We start from the raw sequence: 9,852 nt of genomic DNA, 5'->3' as shown, positions 1-9,852 counted from the left end.
GTGCGGTCCGGTTGCTAAGTTAGCTTCAATGGCGTCGTTAGCACAGCATTGTTAACCTTCGCCAGCCTGGAAAGCATTAACCGTGTAGTTACATGTCCACGGTTTAATAGTATTGTTGATTTTCTATCTGTCCTTCCAGTCAGGGGTTTATTTTTTTTGTTTCTATATGCAGTTAAAGCACGATGCTATCACGTTAGCTCGTAGCTAAAGCATTTCGCCGATGTATTGTCGTGGAGATAGAAGGCACTGAATGTCCATTTCGCGTTCTCGACTCTCATTTTCAAGAGGATATAGTATCCGAGGTGGTTTAAAATACAAATCCGTGATCCACAATAGAAAAAGGAGAGTGTGGAATCTAATGAGCCAGCTTGTACCTAAGTTACGGTCAGAGCGAAAAAAGATACGTCCATCACTGCCTCTCTAGTCCTTCACTGTAACGTTCCTCATCTACGAATCTTTCATCCTCGCTCAAATTAATGGGGTAATCGTCACTTTCTCGGTCCGAATCTCTCTCGCTCCATTGTAAACAAAGGAAAATTGTGAGGAATATTGCCTCCTGTGACGTCACGCTACTTCCGGTACAGGCAAGGCTTTTTTTATCAGCGAGCAAAAGTTGCGAACTTTATCGTCGATTTTCTCTACTAAATCCTTTCAGCAAAAATATGGCAATATCGCGAAATGATCAAGTATGACACATAGAATGGATCTGCTATCCCCGTTTAAATAAAAAAAATTCATTTCAGAAGGCCTTTAATGGATAAAAGTATTGAGACGCACCTTCTGTTGAATCCATTACTAAACTACGAGTTGGATGAAATTAATTCTTTATCTATTTTTAAGGGAAACTGCACTTTTTTTGGTGTTTTGCCTATAATTCACAACCCTTATGTAAAACAAAAACACGTGTTTTTCTTTTTTTATGCATTCTAAGTAGAGATGTCCGATAATGGCTTTTTTACCGATATCCGATATTGTCCAACTCTTAATTACCGATACCGATATCAACCGATACCGATACATACAGTCGTGGAATTAACACATTATTATGCCTAATTTTGTTGTGATGCCCCACTGGATGCATTAAACAATGTAACAAGGTTTTACAAAATAAACCAACTCAAGTTATGGAAAAAAATGCCAACATGGCACTGCCATATTTATTATTGAAGTCACAAAGTGCATTATTTTTTTTAACATGCCTCAAAACAGCAGCTTGGAATTTGGGACATAATCTCCCTGAGAGAGCATGAGGAGGTTGAGGTGGGCGGGGTTGAGGTGGGCGATAGGAGGTAGCGGGGGGGGGTGTATTGTAGCGTCCCGGAAGAGTTAGTGCTGCAAGGGGTTCTGGGTATTTGTTCTGTTGTGTTTATTTTGTGTTACGGTGCAGATGTTCTCCCGAAATGTGTTTGTCATTCTTGTTTGGTGTGGGTTCACAGTGTGGCGCATATTTGTAACAATCAATCAATCAATCAATGTTTATTTATATAGCCCTAAATCACTAGTGTCTCAAAGGGCTGTACAAGCCACAACGACATCCTCGGTGTCGAGTGGGTCTGATATAATATTGTGAAAGTCCAACACATCAGCGAAAGTCCAGTCCATGGTGGGGCCAGCGGGAACCATCCCGAGTGGAGACGGGTCAGCAGCGTAGAGATGTCCCCATCTGATGGACAGGCTAGCGGTCCACCCCGGAGCAGAGTAGAAAAGAAAAGAAAAGAAACGGCAGATCAACTGGTCTAAAAAGGGAGTCTATTTAAAGGCTAGAGTATACAAATGAGTTTTAAGATGAGACTTAAATGCTTCTACTGAGGTAGCATCTCTAACTTTTACCGGGAGGGCATTCCATAGTATTGGAGCCCGAATAGAAAACGCTCTATAGCCCGCAGACTTTTTTTGGGCTCTGGGAATCACTAATAAGCCGGAGTTCTTTGAACGCAGATTTCTTGCCGGGACATATGGTACAATACAATCGTCAAGATAGGCAGGAGCTTGACCGTGTAGTATTTTATACGTAAGTAGTAAAACCTTAAAGTCGCATCTTAGGTGCACAGGAAGCCAGTGCAAGTGAGCCAGTATAGGCGTAATATGATCAAACTTTCTTGTTTTTGTCAAAAGTCTAGCAGCCGCATTTTGTACCATCTGTAATCTTTTAATGCTAGACATAGGGAGGCCCGAAAATAATACGTTACAGTAATCGAGACGAGATGTAACGAACGCATGGATAATGATCTCAGCATCGCTTGTGGACAAAATGGAACGAATTTTAGCGATATTACGGAGATGAAAGAAGGCCGTTTTAGTAACACTCTTAATGTGTGACTCAAACGAGAGAGTTGGGTCGAAGATAATACCCAGATTCTTTACCGAGTCGCCTTGTTTAATTGTTTGGTTGTCAAATGTTAAGGTGGTATTATTAAATAGATGTTGGTGTTGAGCAGGACCGATAATCAGCATTTCCGTTTTCTTAGCGTTGAGTTGCAAAAAGTTAGCGGACATCCATTGTTTAATTTCATTAAGACACGCCTCCAGCTGACTACAGTCCGGCGTGTTGGTCAGCTTTAGGGGCATGTAGAGTTGAGTGTCATCAGCATAACAGTGAAAGCTAACACCGTACTTGCGTATGATGTCACCCAGCGGCAGCATGTAAATACTAAAGAGTGCAGGGCCAAGAACTGAACCCTGGGGAACTCCGCACGTTACCTTAACATAGTCCGAGGTCACATTGTTATGGGAGACACACTGCATCCTGTCAGTAAGATAAGAGTTAAACCAAGACAAGGCTAAGTCTGACATCCCAATACGCGTTTTGATACGCTCTAATAAAATATTATGATCAACAGTATCGAAAGCGGCGCTAAGATCAAGAAGCAGCAACATAGATGAAGCATCAGAATCCATCGTCAGCAATAGATCATTAGTCATTTTTGCGAGGGCTGTCTCCGTAGAGTGATTTGCCCTGAAACCGGATTGAAAAGGTTCACAGAGATTGTTAGTCACTAAGTGTTCATTTAGCTGCTGTGCGACAATTTTTTCGAGAATTTTCGAGATAAACGGTAGGTGGGACACCGGCCGGTAGTTTACCATGAGGTCAGGATCGAGGTTAGGTCTTTTGAGTAGAGGATGAATAACCGCTTTTTTGAATGCTAGAGGAACAGTACCAGAGGAAAGTGATAGGTTTATAATATTTAACACTGATGGACCTAATAAAACAAAAAGCTCCTTGATAAGTTTCCCAGGAATTGGGTCAAGTAAACATGTTGTTTGTTTTGTCCCATTTACACATTTTAACAATTCCTCCAATGTTATTTCATCAAAGAGAGAGAAGCTATTTTGGAGGGCAATGTCCGTCGTATATACAGTCATATTTGTGTTAATAGAACCCAGTTGTGGCTGGGATGCATTGTCTTTAATCTCTTTTCTGATGAGTTCAATTTTCTTATTAAAGAAATTCATAAAGTCATCTGCTGAGTGGGTGGAGCTACTGGGAGGAGTCCCTTGTTGGGTTAGCGATGCTACTGTACTAAACAAAAATTTAGGATCATTTTTGTTGAGGTGGATGAGATTTGAGTAATATTTAGCTTTAGCTGAGGTAAGCATGCGTTTATAAGTTATTAAACTATCACTCCATGCTTGATGGAAAACCTCAAGTTTAGTCGCACGCCATTTGCGTTCCAGCTTTCTACATGATAATTTCTGGGCTTTAGTTTCTTCTGTAAACCATGGGGTACGCCTTTTAGGGGCCCTTTTTAGCTTTAGCGGTGCTACAATATCAATGGTGTCGCGCAGGGCGTCGTTAAAGTTGTTAGTGAGGTTATCAATAGAGCCCACATAATTTGGGAAAGGTGCCATTACTGAAGGCAGTAGGTCAGTAAGAGTCGTCGTTGTGGCAGTATTAATGTTGCGGCTGCTATAGTAGTTATTATTATTATTATTAGTTTGTTGACAATGAGTCAGAACTTCGAATTTTATAAGGTAATGATCGGACATTACTTTAGTGTACGGGAGTATCGTAACTTTAGAGGTGGTGACACCCCTGACAAGCACTAGATCTATCGTATTACCGTTGCGATGCGTGGGTTCATTTATTATTTGTGTAAGACCACAGCTATCAATTATAGTCTGGAGCGCCACGCATGGAGGGTCCGATGGGGTATTCATATGGATGTTAAAGTCTCCCATTATGATTATATTGTCGGCGTGCGTCACTAGATCAGCAACGAACTCTGAAAATTCATTGATAAAGTCCGAATAGGGCCCAGGGGGGCGGTAGATGGCAGCCAGGTGGAGAGGCAGCGGTGTGACAAACCTCATAGTGAGCACCTCAAACGAGTTATATTTATTATTTAGGTCCGAGGTAAGGCTAAAGTTTTTGTTGTATATTAGTGCAACACCCCCACCCCTTTTTATGGGGCGGGCAATATGCGTTCCCGCATAGCCAGGAGGAGACGCCTCACCCAGCGCAAAAAATTCGTCTGGTTTGAGCCAGGTCTCGGCTAAACCAACGACATCAAGATTGTTGTCTCTGATGACTTCATTAACTAATAACGTTTTGGAAGACAATGACCTTATGTTTAAAAAGCCCATATTATAGGTAGTGGGCTGTTTTGAGGAGTTTTTGTTGAAAGTATCCGTAGTAGCAATATTAATAATGTTACGTTTATTATGCATAGTGCACTTTAAATAATTTCGACCATATCTAGGAATTGATATGACAGGAATTTTTAGATTGTTTGCCACCTCAGTAAAATGCATGTCCACCTCTGACGCAGAAAAAACATTATGTGAGTTGTATATTATTCTAGAAGAATTGCTATGTGTGCAGGGATTATCCAGCCTGGCGCTGGCTAGTTCTAGCTTAACAGACTCCTTATTAGCGCTTCTTTGTGGATTAGCATTTAGCTTTTTCGTTAGCCCCGCTAACAACAACGCATTTAGCTTTGTTGTTAGCCCCGCCCGACACCCCCGCTTCTGCTTCCGAGCGCACCGCTTACGTCTTTTTCGCTGACCGTCTCCGCTGGTAGTCGACGCCGCTGCTTCAAAGGCCACTGCTGGATGTAGCTCGCGAAGAATTCCCAAGCTAGCGAGCAGGTCCATCGTACACGCATCTATCAGCCCAAAATGGCCCGATCTCTCCACATCCAGAATTGTAAGTCGGTCGTAAGTGATCACGGAGTGAACACGCTGTGAGCCAGCCATGAAATTGACTGAATTGAGGGGTATTTTTGCCCTCACTTCCAGGAGCGCTCGCACGAAGCCGCTGCTCTGAAGCGCAGCCATCTTGGAATATCTTGGAAGTAACAGTGTTAAAGTTGTTTATACCGCCACTCTCAGTGTGACCTGTATGGCTGTTGACCAAGTATGACTTGCATTCACTTTTGTGTGTGAAAAGCCGTAGATATTATGTGACTGGGCCGGCACGGAAAGGCAGTGCCTTTAAGGTTTATTGGCGCTCTGTACTTCTCCCTACGTCCGTGTACACAGCGGTGTTTTAAAAAGTCATACATTTTACTTTTTGAAACCGATACCGATAATTATGAAACCGATACAGATAATTTCCGATGTTTTTTCTTTCCAATATGGCTCTTCCAACATTTTGGGTTTCCGACTCCTGTTCTAGGGTTATCATTACTATTTTCCCCATTCCATCGTTGATTTTTGATGTGTCGCTGTATAATATGGCGCTTATTTGCCAATACTTTTGTACATAAATGAGTAATAAGCTCCTATTTGTAACGACACTATTCAGGTTACCTCTCCAGTGAAAGCCTAAGGACGTCTATACAGTCGGCGTGTGTGCGGATAATAAAGCCAATAAAAAATGAATACATGGCAAACACAAACCAACTGCACCTGGTGGAACAAATGATTTTTCCTGTTTTTTTTTCCCAACGGTAACATCGGAAGCCAAATTGAACACTTCCAGACCGTTGCGAGATACGATGTAAATGTCACACTTTGTTAATTCGCCGCCTGGCTGGCGGAAGATGTCAACATTTATTTTTGCACCATTGACACCTTCCAGCCGGTCCATGCATGCATGAAGGAAGCTTTTAAAGGATGAGTTGGTATTATCGGTGAATGGATTTGAATCATTAACAAGAAACACACTTGTTTGGTTTTGATTTAGCGATTCCCATGCTCGTGAACACATCACAACGGGACCGTGCTTGTATCTCTGCTTCTTAACGCACCTCATACAGTAGTCTGCCAGAGAATAGGAGGAAGCAGCAGCAGGGGGGAGTCGTGTTGCCAACTTAGCGACAAATTTAGTAGGGGTGTCCTGATCCGATGTTATAGTACGGGATCCTATTTGCTTGCGTCCGAAATCTCTGATATAAGCCCCGATAGTCTTCCAGCGTGTTTACTTGTGCAACGCTGGACAGCCAGTTAACATCTACAACACCCAAAACCAGTGAAGTTGGCACGTTGTGTAAATAGAAGCGGAATACAATGATTTGCAAATCCTTTTCCACTTATATTCAATTGAATACACTGCAAAGACAAGCCGGCAGTGTGTCTGGGTGTTGTTGATAAATGGCTTCCGCTTTGCATAGCAGAGTTTTAACTTGCACTTACAGATGTAGCGACGGACTGTAGTTACTGACAGTGGTTTTCTGAAGTGAGCCTGAGTCCATGTGGTGATATCCTTTACGCACTGATGTCGCTTTTTGATGTAGTACCGCCTGAGGGATCCATGATTCAATGTTGGGTTTCCGGCCTTGCCGTGATTTCTCCAGATTCTCTGAACCTTTTTATGATATAACGGACCGTAGATGGTGAAATCCCTAAATTCCTTGCAATAGCTCGTTGAGAAATGTTGTTCTTTAAACTGTTGGACAATTTGCTCAGGCATTTGTTGACAAAGTGGTGACCCTCGCCCCATCCTTGTTTGTATGAATGACTGAGCATTTCATGGAAGCTGCTTTTATACACAATCACGGCACCCACCTGTTCCCAATTAGCCTGTTCACCTGTGGGATGTTCCAAATAAGTGTTTGATGAGCATTCCCCAACTTTCTCAGTCTTTTTTGCCACTTGTGCCAGCTTTTTTGAAGCATGTTGCAGGCATCAAATTCCAAATGAGCTAATATTTGCAAAATATAAAGTGTACCAGTTGGAACGTTAAATATCTTGTCTTTGCAGTCTATTCAACTGTTGAATAAGTTGAAAAGGATGAGCCAATCATTGTATTCTGTTTTTATTTACCATTTACACAACGTGCCAACTTCACTGGTTTTGGGGTTTGTAAATGTCCTCCTCAATAAGCACACAAAGTTGGTCTTTTCTTGTACTTTAGTGAAGTCATGTTCGGGTGTACATTGTGGACGCCATCTTTGCTCCACAGTAAGTCTTTGCTGTCGTCCAGCATTCTGTTTTTGTTTACTTTGTAGCCAGTTCAGTTTTAGTCTCGTTCTGCATAGCCTTCCCTAAACTTCAATGCCTTTTCTTAGGGCCACTCACCTTTTTTTAATTTTTGGTTTAAGCATTAGACACCCTTTTACCTGCACGCTGCCTCCCGCTGTTTCCGACATATACAAAGCAATTAGCTACCCGCTGCCACCTACTGATATGGAAGAGTATTACACGGTTACTCTGCCGAGTAGCTCTAGACACTCAACAACAACACATCATTTGCAGACTATAATCACTGGTTTGCAAAAAATATTTTTTTTACCCCAAATAGGTGAAATTAGATAATCTCCCACGGCACACCAGACTGTATCTCACGGCTGTGGCAAAGTGGTTGAAAATCACTGCCATAGGCTACTAGGAGCTAGCAGCTACACAACAGCTAAGCACACTATAGCGCACAAGCTAGACATACGTAATAAGTGTCCTAAACAATATTCAGTCTAAAACAGCATTTTTGTCAATATACAGCAGGGGTACCCAAACTACGGCCCACTGGCTGGATCCGGCCCCCCAGCATCCAAAATCCGGCCCACTGGAAGTCCCAAGTAAAAAAAAAAAAAAAGTTGTAATTTTTTTATATTTTTCTATATTTTTTTATCTTTCCTTTCTAATCCATTTTCTATCGCTTGTTACTCTCGGTGAATTTTCCCATCGATAACGTGACAATGTTAAATGTTGATGAACATCAAAATTAATTGATGTTAAATGACAAAACGTATTATAAAGACAATGTATATATATATATATATATATATATATATATATATATATATGTGTATATATATATATATATATATATATATATATATATATATATATATGTATATATATATATATATATATATATATATATATATATATACATATATATATATATATATACATATATATATATATACATATATATATATATATATATATATATATATATATATATATATATATATATATATATATATATATATATATATATATATATATATATATATATATACAGCCTGGCCCCCGGCCAAATTTTTTTAACCCAATGCGGCCCCCGAGTCAAAAAGTTTGGGGACCCCTGATATACAGTCAACAAGTACCAAATAATTATAGGTGCATATTATTTACGGGAAAAAGCAGCAACAAATGTGTCCGAATTCTTTCAACCTAATGCGTCATTAACTTAACTGAATGAATTATTGTGGCCACTAGGTGTCGCCAAAACTATTTACCACTCAAAGGGAATGAGTCCATTCCGAACGGTTAATAATAAATAGGTCAGTGTTTTTCATGCCTACCATTGTTCTCCATTTAACTAAATTCACTTCATCAAACCTTTTCTAACATTCCACGCTACCCCAAAAGGGACAGGCGGTAGAAAATGGATGGATGTATGATTCGTGCTGGTATTGTATCGGATCAATATCGGTATCAGAAAAAAAACTAATATGTAGCGAGGAATCGGAGCCCTTTTGACATTTTTTTCAAAAAAGCGACAAATCTAGTGAGACTTTTTGAGTCGGAGAGGCTCTTAAAACGATGAAGTGTCTGCAGAGATTGAAACTGGGTTTTGAGTGGCAAAGATACCGATGTGTGTGTTGGAGCTAAACGCATGGCAGCTTGCCTTCTCTTTGGAGGACTTACTTAGCTAACTTTCTGCTGCGCCGCTCCCAGTCTGTGGAACGCTCTCCCTGACCTCCTGAGGGCACCACAGACTGTGGATGCTTTTAAAAAAGGCTTAAAAACCCTTCTTTTTAAAAAAGCCTTTTTTTTAGATATATGCATACTAGTTTTAGCTATTTGGCAGTTCTAGTTTTTATTTGTATTTATTTTTTAATCTTTTTATTTTTATTTTTTTAATACACTGTAGCATTTTGAGGTTGTTTACTCAATGTAAAGTGCTTTTTACAAATAAAATCTATAATTATTATTATAATTATTGTGTATGTGGTGCATTCAAGGGCCACAGAACAAAGTGTGAAATCGGAATGCCTGAGGTGCTGCCATGGGTCTATATCAAAGCACTTACAGGCGGACATGCTTCACGGAGCCCTGGCTGAATGAGCAAGTATCAGATATACTTCAGTCTTACTGGACAGATTCTCGCTCATGAGCGTGGACAGCCTAGGACGGAGGCAGCTCTCTTAGTTGCTTTGTTGGGTCTGCTCCCTGTGCAATAGGCATTATTAAGTGATAAAGTTTGGATTCTCATTTTTAGAATACAATAGAATAGAATATATCTTTATTGTCATTGTACATTGTACAAAGAAATTGTAAGCAAAACTAATGTAGTGCAAATTCATAACACATAAAAACATAAGAACATAGATAAATAGATAAAAATACATAAAAATACATAAAAATACATAAAAATACCAAGCACACAGCTCACATGCACAGTCATTAATGTCGTCTTGTGTTCAGCGACACTATTGCACTTGGGTAAAAAGTGTTCTT

General features: G+C 40.3%; 1 protein-coding gene across 1 annotated transcript in view; it reads right to left on the bottom strand.

Moving 5' to 3' along the window:
- Positions 1-9,852, bottom strand: part of impact (impact RWD domain protein) — an 85,168-nt gene that overhangs the window by 48,919 nt on the left and 26,397 nt on the right. The window lies entirely within an intron of this gene.

Source organism: Entelurus aequoreus, linkage group LG27 (assembly GCF_033978785.1).
Source record: "Entelurus aequoreus isolate RoL-2023_Sb linkage group LG27, RoL_Eaeq_v1.1, whole genome shotgun sequence".
Taxonomy (NCBI): Eukaryota; Metazoa; Chordata; class Actinopteri; order Syngnathiformes; family Syngnathidae; genus Entelurus; species Entelurus aequoreus.
The sequence above is the reverse complement of the archived record's forward strand: the minus strand, read 5'-3'. Positions and strand labels throughout refer to the sequence as shown.